The sequence below is a fragment of the Macrotis lagotis genome, chromosome 5 (genome assembly GCF_037893015.1).
Source record: "Macrotis lagotis isolate mMagLag1 chromosome 5, bilby.v1.9.chrom.fasta, whole genome shotgun sequence".
In the NCBI taxonomy this organism is placed as follows: domain Eukaryota; kingdom Metazoa; phylum Chordata; class Mammalia; order Peramelemorphia; family Peramelidae; genus Macrotis; species Macrotis lagotis.
Window position 1 is genome coordinate 54210431 of NC_133662.1, and position 18687 is coordinate 54229117.

Sequence of the window (18687 nt, forward strand, 5' to 3'; positions counted from 1 at the left end):
GTGACATTTACTGCAGAGAAAAAGATATATACTTTTCTATCCCTATTAAATTTTCTCCAGAAGTGTATCATATTTAAGTTTTCTAAGATTTCATTCACCTTCATAACTTCCTTCTTGTTTATTTTGTGGTTAGATTTGTCTAGTTCTGAGAGAGGGAGATTGAGATTCCCTATTATTAAAGTTTTGTTTTAATTGTAATTTAATTGTAATTCACTCAACTTTTCCTCTAGGAATTTGGATGCTATACCACTGGGTGTATACATGTTAAATAATGATATAGCTTCCTTACCTATGGTGCCTTTTAAGAAGATGTATTTACCCGTCCTTATTCCCTTTAATAAAATCAATTTTTGTTTTTGCTTTGTCTGAGATCAGCATCTCTACTCCTCCTTTTGTTTTAACTTCAGTTGAGGCATAATATATTTTGCTCAGTCTTTTACCCTAACCCTGTGTATTTCTCCCTGCTTGTAAACAATATATTGTAGAATTCTGGTTTGTAATTCATTCTGCTATCCACTTCTCTTTTATGGGAGTGTTCATCCCATTCACATTTATGGTTAAGATTGCTAATTCTGTGTTTCCCTACAAAATGTCTTTCCCTATTTATATTTTTCTCTTTACTTTCTTTTACTTCTCTTTTACTTTCTCTTTACTTTCCCTGTAGAAAAGAAGAGTTTTTTTTTAAACTGAAATGTGAATGTATCTTATTCCCTCTCTGTGTCAAATCAATTGAATAGAATTTACTCAGTATTCACACCTTCCCTTCTTTCCCTCTAATAAAATAGATTTTTGTGCTTCTTCACCTGGTGTTATTTATCAATAGAATTATTATAAATCAAGTGCTATCAATCAAGTACCATCAATAAAATCATCTTCAATCAAAGCTTGATTAATTGATTGCTTGATTACTTGATAAGCTCAAAGTACTTTCAATCCAAGTATAATCACAAATTGATTGACTGTTTGATAAGCAGCATTACCTCAAAGTCACTAAATACCCTCCTCTTTTCTGTATCATTAGAAATACACTTGTCAAGAGTCATGAATCACATAAAATTAGTCATTGTTTTCAAGTACCCTCCAAGGACACACATTCCTCATGAATCAAAATATCATCCAAAGCCAACTCATTTCATATGTACCATCCACCCAAGCATATGTTCTCCCACATTCTCCCTTTTTAACTCCCGATCCAGGGTACTTAAACCCTTGTTAACTGAAGTCCCACCCTTATAAGTAAGTTCCCACTCTTTGCCACTAAAATTACTTCTGATTTAAGTAACTATAGACTCTCTAAGTGCTCTAAGAACTGGGACTTGCTGAAGGCTCTCAAGAACTTTACACTTGATTGTAAGGTGTGAGATACACAGGCTCCAGATTGCCTAATAAAGGATGCCCTCATCAGAGAAAGTGCTAAGTTTTATAAGCAAAGTAGAATTAAAGCAGGTCAAAGGAAACTGAGCCAGATAAGTTTAAATACCCCTGCTTGTCATCTGGGCTTTGTTTCTCCAACATAGTAATGTCATCTTGGTTCTCTTTAATGGAAAGACAAAAACCAACCATATCCATATCCTCTACATCCAATCTCTTCAATTATATTCAACTCGTTAACCATACTAAGAGGAATTCGATTCTTAAAAGTTACAATGGTTATATTCTCCCTTATAGAGGTGTATATAATTTGATGTTCTTGCCTAAAATCTGTTTTGTTTTGCTTTTCCTTCCCCTTTTACCTTTTTATGCATCTCTTGAAGCTGGCATTTGGAGATTGAATTCTGTGTTCAATTGTGGTCTTTTTGTCAGGAAACTTTGGAAGTCCTTTATTTCATTGAACATTCATCTTTTCCCCTGATACAACATGCTAAATTTTGCAGGGTAGTAAATTCTTGGCTATAATCCAAGGTCCCTTGCCCTCTGATACATGGTGTTCCAGGTCCCCTGGACTTTCCATATTGAAGCTGAGAAGTCCTCTTCAAGTCCAATTGTGTTTTCTTTATATTTATTGCTTCTTTTTTTATGCTTGCACTATTTTCCCCTTTATTTGTGAATTCTGGAATTTACAATAGCCCTGGAAGCTTTTATCCTGGGATCTCTTTCTGGGGGAGTTCTGTGCATTTTTTAGATGAATATTTTGTCCTTTTGCTCTAGCAGATTTGGACAGATTTCCTTGATAATGTTTTCCAGGTCCTTTTTTGAGCTAATCTTTCTGGCAGTCTAATAATTCATAAATTATCTCTTCTGGATCTATTTTCCAGTCATTTGTTTTTCCTGAAAAGTACTTTTACATTTTCTTCAATTTTTTTCAACATTTTCACTTTGTTTGATGCAATCTTGTAGTCTAGTAGATTCACTGTTTCTATTTGTCCAGTTCTAATTTTTAAGGTTTTATTTTCTTCAGTGAGCTTTTGCATTTCCTTTTCCATTTGGTTAATTTTACTCCTTGCTGAGTTGCATTCCTTTTCCAGTTTGCCAATTTTATTTTTTGAAGAGTTACATTCTTTTTCCTTAGTTATTTTTACTTTTAAAGGAGTTGATTTCTTTGGTCAATTTTTCATAATTTTCCTGCATGACTCTTATTTCTTTTTCAATTTGAATTCTTCCTCTCCTTTGTTTTTTAAATTCTTTTTTAAATTCTTCTATGAACTTCTGGATTTGAGTCCAATTCATAGACTTTTTTGAGACTTTCCTTGTGTATAATATTTCACTGATTACTTCTTCCAATATGGCATTGTTATCATCTTTATATGCATAGTAGCTTCCTATAATGAGTGCTCTTTTACTTTTTATCTCATCTTGAAATGTCTGAGCTGTTATCCTGGTGTATAGGGAGTATAGACTTAAGCTTTTATACTGGGATTGGCCAAGATGCTGCTTGTGCAGTATAGGTTTTGCCTTTACAGAGGTTTCTTTCCACCTTTATGTCCAGGTTCTGCCTGATTTGTTCCCAACCCAGGGAACCCCTGCCCTTTGCCCTAGTGTTCCCAGGGTTCAGGTTTTGTTTGGGTTTGGGACCCTCTCTGCTGGTTTGCTATATAGCTGCTGTAAACTATGCTGTTGTCAAGTGGTTGGGACCTGGACTGCACTGTGGCTAAAAGTCACACACTGGTTTTCCTGTTCCCCCATCTAGGTGGGCTTTACTTCCCCATATCCCCCCCAGAAAGACAGATCTTCACTGAAGATCCTCCATAATGTCTACTGTTGAAAAGTTCTTTGGATCTTGTCTTTATTTTGTGGGATCTGTAGTTTTAGTGTCATTGAAGAGGCTTTATTTAGTTTTGTGTAGGAAAAATCTCTGGGACAATGCAGGTAGACTCAGATATTTTATGTTGTCTAGAGTCATTTAGAATGGAATTTCTCTTTCTACCTCACTGCTATGCTTTGTTGGTAATGTATAGAAATACTTATTATTCATGTGAGTTTATTTTATGTCTTTCAACTTTGGTATACTTCTTAATTTTTTCCAGTTTTTTGTGAACTCGTTAAATATAACATCATATCATCTGCAAAGAGAGATAGTTTTGACTTCTGGAGCAGTTGAAATGAGTACATAAAAGATGATACTACAAGCCAGTTAGAAGAACAAAGAATCCTTTAACCTGTCAGATTTATGGAGAGAAAGAGAATTTATGACCAAAGTAGAGTTAGAGAACATTATTAAATACAAAATGGATAATTTCAGTTACATTAAAATGAAAGTTTTGCACAAATAAAACCAAAACAACCAAGATTCAAAGTAAAGCAAAAAATTAGGAAGCAATTTTCTTAAACAGTGTTATAAAAAGGCTTCATTTCTAAAATGTACATCCAAGTCTATATTGATAAATGATCAAAGTATATGAACAGTTTTCAGATGAAGAAATTAAAGCTATTTATAGTCATATAAAAAATACTCTAAGAAAGTCTAGTCGGCTACCGGACAGGAACCAGTCAATTTGCACCAGATAAACTGTAATTGAGATTCTTTTAAATAAGCAAAACATTCTCCTTCCATTCTTCAATATTTCCAAACTCTCCTCTGTTCCCTCTTACTCATTTTCCTCTATTGCTCTTTTCTTCCTCCCATGCAACTCCTATTTGGTAGGTGATTGCACTCTACTCCTCCCAGGAAATCTTTTTGTTGTGAGCTCTATCCTTGGTAGGAGGCTTTCCCACAAGCATATAGCTTTCTCTTAGAATAAATCAAGTTGCTCCCTATACCTTGTGGAGTCATGACTTTTGAGTTAATCTAAATATAATATATGTGTGTATAAATAAATATACGTGTGTGTGTTTACATATATGCATGTTATATTACACATGCACAAGCATGCACACAAGAACACACATGCAAGTTTAAAAAAACAGCCCTCTGCCTTCCATCTTCTATTGCTTCTGTCCCTTGAGGTAAGATGAAAAGTTTGTCTTCTACTGCTTCATCTCTTGCCTGATCTCCATGCTTCACAGAGAAGAAACATAGTAAAAGAGGGTCCACCATTTGATCTGGTGTCTTCCACTACATGTATCTATAGCCTAATCAAGAGCCTCCTCTCAAAAAAGGAGTAGCATCTTTGCCAGTAAATGATGAATATTTTCACACTTGGTTGTATCCTACATATTCCAGGGATTCTGAAGCATTTTAAATCATCATCCAAACCCAATTCATCATCCCCCACCTTCTGGTTCCTTATTACCATCCCACTCAACCCTCCCATCCCAAACCACAGTCTGCCAAGCTCTGTTCACTCTGGAAGGTCTATTGATTTCATCTATATCTTTTCCTTTCCACTCCTTCTATATTCTATTAACTTACAGAAACCTATCTTCCCCATGGTGATATAGTCTCCAAAATCATTCATACCAGTACTGACTGAACATTTCCCTCTGACCCCTTGTTGAGGCAAAGGAGTCAAAGTATCCTTTGCTCCATATTTCCATTTCCAATTTCTCCCCTATCTCTATCATTCAAATCACCTTTCCTCCTATGAGGTCGATGCTATTCATATCTACCACCCAATTAAAATTGGGGAAGTTATTATCTGTTGACTCCTAGATCCTTCCCATTTCCCCTTCAATAAGTCTGATATTTGACTAATATATCAAAATCATTATGTTCTAAAATAAACTTGTTACCTTTTCCCCTAAGTACTCTCACTCCCTCTTAAATTCTCTTTTACTACAGAGGGCAACAATATCTCCCAGTCCCTCAAGCTACATGTCATCCTTGAAACCTCATTATGTTTCACCCATCATATATAATTTTCTGCAAAAAGCCTATCAATTTCATTTTATCAGCATTGCTGGAATATCCCTGTGTCTCCCCAATCCCCACAAACTCCTCATTTCATCCTTCCATCCCTGCTAATTATTGCTTTATACCTATTTTGACAGGATCCTCAGAGACTTCCACCATGTTAGCACAGTCATGCTTTACCTCCTGATTACTATTGCAATAATCTGTGGTCAGTCTACTTGCCTCAAAATCTCTCCCTACTTTAATTCATCCTCCATTCAGCAAGTAAACTGATTTCCTGACCATGTAATACCTCCCCCCGTCCCACCCAATAAAATTCATTGACTCCCTATGACCTACAGGATCAAATACAAAATTCTTTGTTTGAAATTCAAAGATCTTCATAATTTCATCCCTCCACTTAATTTGCTTAGATACAAATTTAGAGTTAGGAGGACCTGAGTTTGAATCTGATCTCAGATACTTGACACTTACTAGCTGTGTGTCCTTGGAAAAATCAATCAACCTGATTATTTTATATCCAGGGTCATCTCCAAGTAAAACTGGTGAATTAGCATAACACACCCTCAACTGAAATCCAGTTCAATTGCTTGTCATGGCATCACCTCCCTGAAGTCATGGTCTTCTTGAGAATGAAGGACAAATATCATCATTTGCTTACACCCTATTTTCTGCCATATATTTAAAGAGGTATCTACCCAGATAGCTTAGATAAAAGTGTCTGGGTTTAAATTATAAGTTTCATTTTTAAGATTAAGTTTAAAATAGTGAATTCATTTTTGCCATGCTACCTTAAGCATATTCAATATACTTAAATGGGTTTTCATCTAGAGTAATAAGAGATGATCATATCTATTTAAATATATTTTAATCCATTTCAAATTATAAATGAGATACGAAGCACTAGAAAAGAGCACATTAAATCATTGTTGAATGGGAAGGAGAATGATGGTATTTTGGCTGTGTGCTTGGGAATGCTGAGCAGGAACAATATGACTTCTCCCAGGAAATCTAGTAGACACCTCTGAGGATTCATTAAACTATAATGGAAATTAATTAAAAAGTTGCATGACCATGAGAAAGTGAGAATTTAGTCAGGAAAGTGATTGGCTGTAAAGAAGATTTCTGGACTACCTAGAAAATCTGGATAGAAGAAGAGTTATACAAAACCTTCCAAGTACCAACTAGTAAAGGATTTGCTTTTTGCACTAAAACTTCTTTTCAGTAAGGAAAATAGGTAATGGTTCTAAGACCACTATAGTCAGGGCAAATAAGAGACTGAATATTCACAGAAATCTGAAAATCTACTTTGTACTAATTTTTATCAAAAACTGTTTAATTTATTAGGCTGCTTTTTGAGCAAAGTTGCTATTCTTTTCCCCAAGAAGTAGCTTGCTTATTTTAGGACATTTCTAGTTTTCATATATGTTGTGATTATGTAGTATATAATTTTTCAAATTACAATTTTTAAAGTTAATATTAAGGTTAATAAAAATTGGTCTAAAACATCTAACGTTCAAAATTGCCCAGAATATAAAATTAGCCTCTTGTATTATACCATTAAACACTAAAACCTTTTGTTTAAATTTGGGGGAAAAAACTTCAAAAACTTTTGCCTATGCAACAAGATTATCCTTTCAGATAATAGTTTGTAACAAACCCTGATGATGTCTCCTAGGTACTCTGCTAACTATTCTTTGGGTGATCACCCTGAGAAAGGCTAAATCTGGCTTTTGTTATGCAAATTCAATGGTTAAAATTTATTATTAGGACTAAATTATCTGTCTTAACCACTGAAAAAATTGGTATTTAGTCTCTTTTGGTAAAGCAATTTTAAAATGTGAGCATACATATTTCTTAAAAATAATGTTGATTAAAATAACTTAATGACTATCAAATGTTATTTATAACAAAAGGATATAGAACAGAAGTACATTATAGATTGAAACTTACTAGTTTATGACTAGGTATATAATAAACAGTCATAACTGAAAATTCAGTACATTCAAGATTCCAGTTTCCAAACATCCTTTAGCTTTATTCTTTACAGGACCTCCCTGCAAGCTGTTGACTGATTTTCTTTTTAATACTTAAAGAAGGCTTGGTTAATTTTGCATCCTTCTCAAGTTCATAGAGGTCTTCAGAGTTCTCTAAGTGAACTCTAACCAGAAAAAGGCAAACAAAAATTCAATATCTTGTTCACTCAGGAGAACCTTAATATTATTTTCACTTTCATCTCTTATTTTTATCATCTTCCTCTGAATCTCATGCTATCTTAATTGTTGAGATTTGGAAATAAGTGAATACCTCATTTTACTGGGACAAGGACTCACTATTATACAAAAGCAAAACAAAAACCAAAACAAAATATGACTATTGGGTAAAGAAATTTGTTTAAAAATTAGGATAGATCAACATCTCACACCATATTCCACAATAAACTTCAAGTAAATACATGATAACTTTTTTCAAAGATGACTGTGAGAAATTATAGGGTGCTTAGTTTTCACAGGATGGGAAAGGATATTGCTAGGATTTCACAGGCATCTGTTAGATACACTACAGAACAAAGTAGAGTCTCTGGTCTATTGATTAGACTGAAAACACTCCAGTCCATGTACAGGAATATGGAGGTGAAACAAAGGGAAGGGTGATAAAGGATATGACCCTGACTAATCACAGAGCAGGAAGAAGTTGCTTTACTCAACATGAGGGCTCCTTAACCAGATGGAGATGGAAACCAGCTCCAGTCAGTCCTGAATTGACCTAGAGTCTCTGACCTTTGCAAGAGCACTTGCTTAAAGCAATCCCTGCATATTTCTATATACTTCCCCTGTGATGACTGAGTCTCATAAGCATAACATACATCATATGCTCAGGGAGGGGGAAAATATGTTAAAGTAGTGTCATGAAGTGGGTGTATTTTTTAGATTGTACTGCCAATGATGAAGACCTATCAGGAATCAAAAAGGAAGGGGAACTAAAGCCTTCCTATATAAGGTTGAATAGTGTCACAATTTGGAACCTTTCCCAATAGGGGAATTGCCCATTCTTGCAGAAATGTTAATTAATTACAACTCTTCAACCATTCCAGGCTATGTTTTTATTATTATGGGCAATATATTATTATAACATGATATAAGCAAATTAAAGGATGGAGGAAACAATAAACTGATAGAAATTGTGTTTCATTAGTTATGGAGAAATAAATAGCCTGTGGTCAAACAAAAGAGAGAAAGGATCTTAAAAGATAAAATGAAAACTTTAATTTTATAAAATTTTAAAGTTTTTGCACAAACTGCTGCTGTTAAAGTTTGAATAATATAAGTGGATAACTGTAAAAGAAAAAACTAATTAACTATTAGACTGACAATTTGGATAGGAAAAATAACTCTCTGTGACTTTTCCTTGGGTTTCATGATAATGGAACAATAGGAGTCAATTTACATACCAGGAACAAATAGCATTTTACATTTTTTAATTTTTATTATATTTGTTTATTTATTTTCATCCATATACATATGCATATTTTCAAGTTACAATATTTCCTATCACCCTACCTTCCCACCCCCTCTCCTCAGGAGTGAATAGTCAGGTTAACATTGTGTGACCCTTGGCAATACACAAGGGAATTAGCTATGGGTTCCAGAAATAATTATCACTACCAGTCAGGTATTGAATCGCAAATGTCAAAGGACTGAATGTCCAAATTAACAGAGAATGTTCCCAGATGAGAGTGTGAAAACAACCTATGAAGAGAAAACCTAACTGGGACCTTCAGTGTTAGCCATTTGAATTTTCTTGACCACATAAATTTCTTATATGTGTTCACTATTACTATTGTATTATATAGATATGTTCACTCTTCCCACTGATGCTGTATATATTTGTTAGAGAATGTATGCAAACAGGTGGCTAGGTGGTACAGTGGATAGAGAGTACCAGCCCTGGAGTCAGGAGTACCTGAGTTCAAATCCAGCCTCAGACACTTAATAATTACCTAGCTGTGTGATCTTGGGCAAGCCATTTAAACCCATTGCCTTGCAAAAACTTAAAAAAAAAACAGGAAAAGAGAAGATATATGCAAGCTTTATGGGACTAGTGTATTTTAGTTTACTGTTCTATGCTACCTTGGTACATGTCTTCATTTTGAGTTTATTATTTGTACAAACTATTAAAAATAAGTATTCAAGTGAGGTCTTAGCAGCTATAGTTTTAGTATTATGGATTCAAAGAGTACCTTTTCACCTAGGATAGTATTCATCATTATGGGAATCCATCCTGTGAGTCAGAATTAAACTTTTGATTCTTGAAATAAAGAAAAATCAAATCATATCATTTATTCATGTAACATTAAATAAACCTCTGAGGAGATCAGAGATTGAGAAAAGTGCCAGACAAAATCTTGACCATGAAACTCAAGGAAAAATCACAGTGAGTTATTTTTCCTATCCAAATTGTCATAGGAAGAATTAATTGTCTATAAAAATTGTGTATAGTCTACACAAATTGGGGTATATGAATGTGATGGAACACTATTGTTCTATTTAGTAAAAAATCATGAGGGATGGGACTTCAGAAAGCCTGCATGAATTGATGTTGAGTGAAATGAGTAGAACCAGAACAATATTATATACTACATAGGAGCATGCAGCATGGCACCATCCAATATACAGACTAAACAGGGGTCTGTGGTTATTTTGCAGTGCGCAAGAAGGTATATGTCTTATGGGGGAGGGGAATGATGCTATCCAGGGAGCAAAATTACATATCTGGAAGGTCTCTTACTCATTCTCCAATGGAGTCATGGTTCCATGAGGAGCCCTGATCTAGGAGTAGAAGACCAGGGGAGGCAGAAGTGTAAGCTTGATGATGTGTTCTACGTAAGGAATAGAAGCAGCATTGTGGTTCTGACCCCAAATTTTGATCCAGTATCAACCCTATATGGTTTGAACCTTAATAATGAGTAAAAAATTCTGATTGAGGGCATACCTGAAATTCTACCATTCAAAAATGCATAGCCTTTCAACTAGTTAGATGAAGCTGAGGGCAACAGCTATCTACTAGAGTTCCAGGCAGAGGCAAGTCCACATGGTATTGAGCACCTTAATCTCATCAGGGCAGTTTCAATGTTCAGGGATGTATGTGTGGAGATGGGTATGGGGGATTGTGATCATTGTTTGCCCTGGATCAGATTGCTTCAGTGTGCAATGAAATCTTCCAGGTACCTTCCTTAAGGCCTTTGAAGAACACAATCCTCAATGCTTGGAGAAGCAAGCAGCATAAAATAAGAAAATATAAAAAAGGACTAAGTAAAGTATAGACATTCTCTCCAGAAGTTTACAAAATATGACGCAAACAAGGGGCAACTAGGTGGCACAGTGAATAGAGTATCAGCCCTAGAATCAAGAGGACCAGAGTTTAAATCCTGCCTCAGACACTTAATACTGTGTGACCTTGGACAAGTCACTTAACCCCATTGACTTGCAAAAACCTACAAAAATAAACCAAATATGACTCAAACAGATTATTCTTTGGAAAACAAAGCTGAAAGAATGAGTAAATAAAAACAAATTATATACACAAACACATATATATCTATGTATGTATGTATGTATATGTGTATGTGTATGTATATGTATATATGCCATGTTAGCAAATGACTTAAATGAGGACAAATATGTCATCGAGGTCAGCCACCACACCAATGACAAATTCTTCATAATGAAAAGGTTATAAGCCTTGAAAAGGCTACAAGCCAAGACCAAAGTAGAGGGAGAGTTGCTGCTTGATTTTCTGTTTGCAGATAATTATGCCTCTGAAGCTGAGATGCAACAAGGTTTTAATTGATTTTCTATTGTGCTAATTTTGGTCGAGCAATTACCACAAGAAAATACAGGAGCTCCATCAGTCAGTACCACATCCATATGTGAAACCATTAATTACAGCAAATGGAGAAATTTTAAATATTGTGGATAGGTCCACTTATTTTGGCAGTGCACTTTCCAGGGATGTACATGTTAAATATGGGTTTGATATATACATTGTTAGACTAGCTCAGTATTTGAGACACACACACACACACACACACACACACACACACACACACACAAAACCAAGTGTGTGGGAGAGAATTATTTTTTTTTTAGGTTTTTGCAAGGCAAATGGGGTTAAGTGGCTTGCCCAAGGCCACACAGCTAGGTAATTATTAAGTGTCTGAGACCAGATTTGAACCTAGGTACTCCTGACTCCAAGGCGGGTGCTTTATCCATTATGCCACCTAGCCACCCCTGAGAATTATTAAGTTGACTACCAAAATGAAGCTAGAACAGAACTGTTGTTCTGACCTCATTGTTCTGTGCTGTGAAATACGAACAGTTTACCAGAGCCATGCCAGGAAACTGAATAGTTTCCATTTAAATGATCTTGGGCTTATTCTGAAGATCACCTGTCAGGATAAAGTAATAGACACTGAGATCTTTTCTCAACCTAAACTGCCAAAAAAAATCAAACATTATTCCAGAGAGCTCAATTGCAATAGGTTGACCAGTGTTTGAATGCCAAATAGAATATATTTGGAGAACTCAATTAAGACAACTCCTCACAGCAGAGCCAGAAGAAATGATACAGGAACTCTACAAAAGTTTCTTTTAATAACTCTGGAATTGATTGTTCAGCACGGGAGACATTGCCACTGGAGCACCCAATGTAGCAAGCCCTTTATAAGAGTGTTGTGCTCCATGAACAAAGTAGAATAGAGATAGTTCAAAAGGAATGAGAAATGTTTGAGTTTAAAGTACCCATCCCAGGTGTTCACATGTAGTATTTGTGTCCAACCTGTGGTAAAGCATTAAGAGTTTGTATTGGGCTGATTAGCCACAGTCATACAAACTAATTTGTCTCTAACATAGCGATGTCAATTTCAGTCTTCTTCAATAACAAAGGATGAGAATCAATCAACCAATGTATATGTGCACTTGTGCAAAATATAGTCACATAAATTCATGGTGGTGAAAATGAAAAAAATTAAATGAAAACATTTTCAAAATTAAAAAAAGAGAGATTGGTTCCCAAATAGTTACAAGGGGAGCCACAAAGAAAAGTTCAGTTTAGACACAATTTCAAAATGAAGTTCCTGGAAGAAATAAGAGTTTTTTTCCCTTTGAAAAGTTAAAATTAGTTTTCAAATGAAATGAGTTCCACAAGAAAAAAATGGAAAAGAACCAAGAACTCTCAAAGAAAGTCTTGGAAGGAAAATTAACAGTTTTGCACAAAAGTTATATAATATTACCAGGAAATATACTTCTTGAAAATAAGAATGGACCAGAGAAATGTTAATGATGCCAAGAAGCAACAAAAATATTAAAACAAAATCAAAATGCTAATGAATGAGAAGAAATGTAATGACCTAAACACTAGATCTAGGAAAGATAATTTAAAGGTCCCTGGACTAGCTGAAAGCCATATTCCAGAAAAAGTCCTGGGACAACATACTTATAGTAATCATGAAAGAAAATTGACCATTTCATTTAAAACCAGAAAGCAAAGTGAAAATAGAAAGTAACAGTAACATTTTGAAAGAAACACCAGAGTAGGGGGCAGCTAGTTGGCACAATGAATGGAGCCCTGGCCCTGGAGTCAGGAGGACCTGAGCTCATATCTGGTCTTAGAAACTTAATAATTGCCTAGCTGCATGATCTTGGGCAAGTCACTTAACCCTATTGCCTTGAATAATTTAAAAAATTTTTAAATGCCAGAATAAAAACTTCTTGGAATATCATACCAAATTCTAGGTGTAAAAAAGTAGCAGGTTACCAGAAAGAAATAATTTAAGAATTGAGTATCTATATTCCATATATCTCAAGATTTAGCAAACACCACTAGAAAGGTCCAATGAGCTCAGCAAATAGTATTGCAAAAAAATAATAAGGGAAAATATTAACCCTTAATTAAAAAGAGTAGTTCTAAAGTATTCCAAATGGGGAAAAAAACAAAGCAGAAACTTTGAAATACAAACACAGGATTAAGAAGAAATATAAGATGGTAACTCCAAGTAAGAAATCAAAAGATATTTAAAAAGAATGAAGGTTTCTATGTTAAAGAATTAACAAGTAAGAAATTATAATTCTACTTGCTCCAGAAATTATCTATTCTTTTCTCTTGTTTCAGCAAAAGCAGGATATGTCAAATTTTTACATTCAGGAAGATTTGGACCTCAATAACTTTCTTGCATCACTGTAACCTGACATCAAATAATTTCTCTTACTCTTTTGACTAATATATAAAATATTCAGAATGCTAAAAGCATTGGACAGTTTTGTGAAATTATGTCCCAAACAGTTGATTATCTAATCAAAACTTTGAGCAATCCGGTCTGTGAACCAGAGAATGTTTTTTTATTCTGTCTTATGCCTCAGAAGTTGTCTAATGTAACTTCTCACTGTACAAATGAGAAAATTAAAAGCCATAAAAATTAAAATGCTTTTCCAAGGTCATAATCAATGGAGTAACAAAAAAAGGATTTGGACCCAGGTCCAATGATTCTAATTGCATTTTTCTTTCTCCTCTACAAGATTGTGTTAAACCAAAGAATAAACGAGTGAATGAGCAAAATCAGTGTCTTATCTTAATGCAGACAATTACGAATGTAGAAAAATTATAATCAGAAACAAATTCTGTAATTTTTGATGCCCTTAAATCTGGGAAACTTGTTAAGGGTATGGAAGGTTTCTGGCACTTGAAATTTAAAGCGACCTCCTATTGTTTAATGTAAAATTTGTATCCTGTCTCTTCATTTACAATCCCCAGCCTTCAATCTTCCACTTGGTTTTGGTCATGTAAGGGGAAAGGGATTCCCCCTTTTTCCCTCCATGCCCAGATAAGGGGAAAGGTTATAAGACCTGGGCTGGCTGAGCAAAAGGAGTAGAACCAAGAGAACAACAATATATATATATAATACATATGTATATATGTATATGTGTATGTATGTATATATATATATATATATATATATATATATATATATATATAACAATTTGGTAGAGCTTTTATTAAAGTTGTTACAACTCATTTATTTTTGCTTCTTTGATTTATTTTTTTTAATTTTCAGTCATATGCACATGCATATTTTTAAGTTACAAAATTTCCTTCCACTCTCCCTTTCTACCCATCCCCTTAGTGGCTAATGGTAAGGTCAGCATTGTACATACATAATTTGATAAACATGTTTACAGATTACAGATAATTTTTAATATAAGGAATTAGGATTATGGGGGAAAGATACATAAGAGATAATTTTTATAAAGTCATCATCAGATTCTGAAGCGTTGTGGGCTTCTTTTGTGTGTTTTGTTTTTTTGGGGGGGTTGTTTTGTTTCATTTTTCTTCCTCTAGATGGAGATAATATAGTAATAGTAATAGTAATATAGTATTGTATAGTAATAGTATTCCATAGTATTTGTGTACTATAACTTGTTTAAACATTCCCTAATTGATGGGTATTATTTCAATTTCCAATTCTTTGCTACTACAAAAAAGGGCTGCTATGAATATTGGAACATGTAGGACTTTTCCCTTTTTTAATAATCTCTTCTGGATTTAGACCTAGAATTGGAATTGCTGGGTCAAATGGTTTGAACAGTTTTATTGCTCTTTGGGCATAGTTCCATGTTGCTCTCAAGAAAGGTTGGATCCATTTAAAACTCCACCAGCAATACATCAATGTACCATTTCTCCCATAACCTCTCCAACATTGGTCGTTTTCCTTTTTTCCTCATCTTGGACAATCAGATAGGTGTGAGATGATACCTCATTGTTGTTTTAATTTACATTTCTCTAATCAATAATGAATAGTGATTTGAAGCATTTTTCATTTTCTTCATTTGAAAACTGTCTGTTCATATCCTTTGACCCTTTATCAAATGGGGAATGATTTGTGACATTATAGATTTGGTGGAATTCTCTATATGTTTTAGAAATGAGACCTTTATCAGAACTAGTTGTGAAGATTGTTTCTCAGCTTTCTGCTTTCCTTCTAATTTTGGCAGCACTAATATTATTAGTGCAAAACTTTTTAATTTAATATAGTCAGAATCATTCATTTAGTAATTTATTACATTCATATATTAATATATACATATATAAAATGAAATATCTAATACATGTGTGATAGAACCAGATTTCTTTCTCCTAATGGTCTCATTGATGCACCTTCTTACCCCCATCCACATACTTTACTTAAGCACTAATATCCCTAGCAGCTTCCTTGGTATGGGCCCCTGCTTCCCTGATGTAGCTTCCTGGTGGAGAGGCATAAATAGTCCTAGCCCTGCTTATAGAATGGACCTTTTAGATTTGAATGGGTACCTGAGCAATAGTAGTTGCAATACCCTAGTGATTTATTGAACCAGAAATGTTTCAAAATGTAGCAAATGGGTCTGTATACAGAGAAGCTTAGTGCTACTTGTTAAATATTCTTGCTTTGTTAGGACAAAGTAAACTCCATCCATTATTAAATGTTTAATGACTTGCAAGTGCCTCATTTCACCCCAGCATTGGACAGTGAATTAAGAGAGTGCTGATGTTACATATACAACAATAGGTTTTGCTTTCTGTTGAGAAGCAAACACAAATCAAGAAGTTCTGTAAGATCAAATCCCAGCTCCAACTTTGTCTATAATCATATGATCATATCAGGTTTATATGTGAAAACAGCCCATAGGACATTTAAAAAGTAAATAACATTTATTTTAATCAAAATAAGTCATTTTCACATAACTACTAAACTTTCTTCACAAAAAGACACCTATTTTAATGAAACAATGAAGAAATTCCATTTGTTAAAAAGTTGTCCTTGGTATTATTCACAATAGGATAGTGAATGGAAATTGCTTTCATTAATTTACCCTTAGAGAATAAAAACAATAGTCTCACTTTTTCAGACAACCTCTAAATAGTATGAAGGTAGATTAAGGATTATGAATTTTCTGATTATTTTGATTAATGTAGAAAACCATAATAAATCATTATGTAGCTCAAGTCCTAAATTATTCACAGGAAATCTTTACACTTATCAAGCTATTTTAAGTCATTGCTGTATCTTCAGTAACTATGTGGATTCTGCAGAGTTAATGTCAGACTATAAATTAAGGGAATGTGATGTAAGAAGTAATGCTGCCCTTAATTTATATACTTGTACATAAAAGAACCCACATAGAAGTCACATTCAGATACAAGAGACTTTGGCACAAAAATGTTAGTACTGAATAATTTATAAGTTATCCAATAGACATCAATGACTATATATCATGTAAATTTATAACTGAACACAATTGGGAAAAGGTGGAAATGAAAATACCTAGCCTGAAATTTCAGAAAAGATAGATAACAACATCGCAAGTATCACATGAATGATGCGCTAGTCTGATCAAAATAACTTTTCTCCATTTGGTGAGCCTAAATGCTAGTCTTACTCCATCTTTCAAGAGGAAACAGAAGGATCTGAACCCAAGAGCAATGAAAATTCACGTGACAAGTCCTGCTAGGCTATTATGTACAATCAGGGTCAGAGCATCAACTTTCTTTGCATACCTGTGTAGCTGATTTAATCCTGAACAGTTGATCTGATTCTGATTATAAATAGAGCTCCATCAACACCCTGGGTAACAATGTCATGCATTTGCTTTAAAAGGGTTATAGAAGCAGATTTTATGTATCTCAGTAAAAGACATGAGAATTCAGATAAGAACATTCTATGCGTTCTCTTCAGTGGTACACATGAGTTCTGTTTTTCTCTTTCTCCTTTCAACCAATCAATAGACAGCATCTCATCATAGAGAATGAATATTATAGTTTTTTGGTACTAAAATATTCTTGTACATTTAATAATTGCTTTAAAAGTAAATTGTGATAGAGCCACACTTTGCGATGACCTTAAAACAGAATTCCAACACTTTCCAATAAAGTATCAGTTCCTACCAACAGCTATAGTTTAAATTTTTGAATTCATACGAATTAAATTTTCAATGATTCATCATTGCACTAATGCATTGTTGGTGGAGTTGTAAACTGGAGAGCAATTTGAACTGTATCCAAAGGGCAATAAAACTGTGCCTATTCTTTGGTCCAGCAAAACTACTACTAGGTCTATATTCCAAAGAGATCATAAAAAAAAGGAGAAAAGATCTATATGAACAAAAGACATTTAAAGTAGTTCTTTTTTGTACTGACAAAGAATTGGAAATTGAGGGGAGGTCCATCAACTGGGGAATGGCTGAGGAGGTTATGGTGTATGAATGGAGTACTACTGTTCTGTAAAAAATCATGAGCAGTCTGATTTCCAAAAAGCATAGTAAGGCTTACATGAACTGATGCTGAGTGAAGTTAACAGAATTAAAAAAACAAAGAATATTGTACAAATTAACAACAACATTGTAAGATAATCAGCTATAATGGACTCAGCTTCTCTCATGAGATCAGTGATCAAGGACAATTCTGAGAGATCTTTTTAAGGAAAATGTCATTCACATGCACAGGAAAAAATTCATTTCTTTCTCTGTTTTTTCCCTCTTATTTCTAATTTTTCTTTCACAATTTGACTCATATGGAAATATGTTGAATACAATTGTACATCTACAAGCTATACAAAACTGTTTGCTGTCATGGGGAGTGGGGAGGGAAGGGTGGGTGGTAGAAAAAATGTGAAATCAAAAGCTTGCAAAAGTATGAATGAAGAAAACTACCTTTGCATGTAACTGGAAAGAAAATTACATTAAAGTACTAAATAAAGTACTGTTATAAATATTATATAATATATAGGAATTTTTTTCCTTTATCAATGGTTTCTTCCTTAGAATGTGGTTGACTTGTTGTTCTTCATTCTCAAAGAAGACCAAAAGAATAACACTATGCTTGAGTCAAGTCACAGTGTGTCTGACTGGCTGATCAGACTAACAAGAGCTTGGGATGCTCTACCACAGGTCAGGCACTAACAGACCATGTACCATTTCTTTTGAACTATCTCTTTCCAAACAGTACCCTCTCCGATGAGGACATATCATGCTGGGTGGTACTGTGCCAGTGTCTCCCAGGTAGTACAATTAATTCCAAAGTTCTTAAGAAACCTTGTATCATTTTTTTATGACTTCCATGTGAGCCCTTGCCCTTTGTGAGTTCTCCATAAAATAGTCTTTTTGGCAAGCAAACATTGGGCATTCAAACAACAAACTCTCTATAGTAGAGTTTGAATGCTTTGCAGTTTAATTCAAGAAATGATCCAGTGTCTGGGATCTGATTCTGTCAAGTGATCTCCAAAATCCTCAACAATTCAAATTGAAGTGATTCAGTTTCCTGGTATGGTACTGATATACTGTTCAGGTTTCATAACCATGCAAAAGGAAGTCAGCACAACAACTCTGAGGCATTCTTCGTCTCTCCCTTTCTTTCCTTTGAAGCTTCTG